This window comes from Charadrius vociferus, unplaced genomic scaffold, assembly GCF_000708025.1.
Source record: "Charadrius vociferus isolate BGI_N301 unplaced genomic scaffold, ASM70802v2 scaffold529, whole genome shotgun sequence".
In the NCBI taxonomy this organism is placed as follows: Eukaryota; Metazoa; Chordata; class Aves; order Charadriiformes; family Charadriidae; genus Charadrius; species Charadrius vociferus.
In genome coordinates, this window is record NW_009650172.1 from 649456 (window position 1) to 650703 (window position 1248).

A 1248-nucleotide genomic window follows, 5' to 3' on the forward strand; every position below is an offset into this window, starting at 1 on the left:
CCCTACACAGCATCACTTATGCTTAAACCTGAATCCGCTTGTTTAACTCATCCCTTCAAGGTGGAATATTGGCCCTGTCATACCTAGCTACTGAAATTCCTGGAAAACTTTTGAAGTTAAAAGGGCAATCTTTTCTACTGTAAATAATATTCTTCAGAGAAGAGTCGTTATTTCAAAATTGCCACACATATGCCAAAAAGGTATATATACGGAAGGCCAAGTGTTTTAACATATATACTTTAGGTCAAGAAATAAACTGCCTCCACATTGTTGAAATTAAAACTTATCATTCTCTTGATTGCAGAAGATGATAGATCACAACACAGATTCTCCTAAGTTTTTATTATCTTAAATCAAGAAATATGTCACTGAGAGTCAGAGTGGTCAGGCCCTTGGGTGAGAGGAAATTAACACCAGTGAGGAACCTAATAATCATTGATCCATCTTTATTTAATTACACTTGGACAGCACAGACGGTGTGTTCTGCCAGCTGGACTCTCTTGTGGCCAGATTAAGAGGCCTGTCAACTGTATCTGATCTGCAAAAAAATACCGCTGCCAACCAACTTGGAACGTCCCCAGAACACCCTCCTTAATGTCAGTTGTGTTTATACTAGTATTTTTATTTTTAGTCCCCCCCTTCCGAAACACTGGGTTCAGGGAAGAGCATTAGCTGAAGAGTTATTTATTCCTGCCACGCTGAGCATGCGAACCCCTGCGATGGGTACTGCCACCCTGGCGTCATGCTGCCTGGGGTTGGCCCTGCTCGCCCCGATGCAGAAGACGGAGGTGATGAGCAGGACCGGGATGGCACGTGTCCCTGCTACTGCTGGCGGCTGCTGCCAGGCAGTGATGGGGACCAGTTCAGCCGGGGGCTGCCCTGTGGTGCGCAGCAGACTTGTGGTCGTGTTTCCCCACCGGCGGGTCTCAGGGGCCATGTGGCCGCGCAGAAGGTACCGATGTCGCACTCACTCGCCGCTGCTCATGCTTTTGTGACCAGCACGGCCCCGCGCCCCCAAACCGCCCAGGGATGCGAGCCCGGGCACAGGCACTGCTCACGGGGGCCGAGCAGGGAGAGAGCACACACGGGCATTTGCAAGTATTCACAGATGTTTCCAGCTGCAGGAAACGTACCGGTGAGCATTTACCCCTCTGCGCTGCAGAAGTTGGCAGCATTAACGTCGCGCTGGGGGCGGACGAGACCCCCGGGCCCAGCCGAGCCCGAACGGGGGGGCGGAGCCTTGCTCCC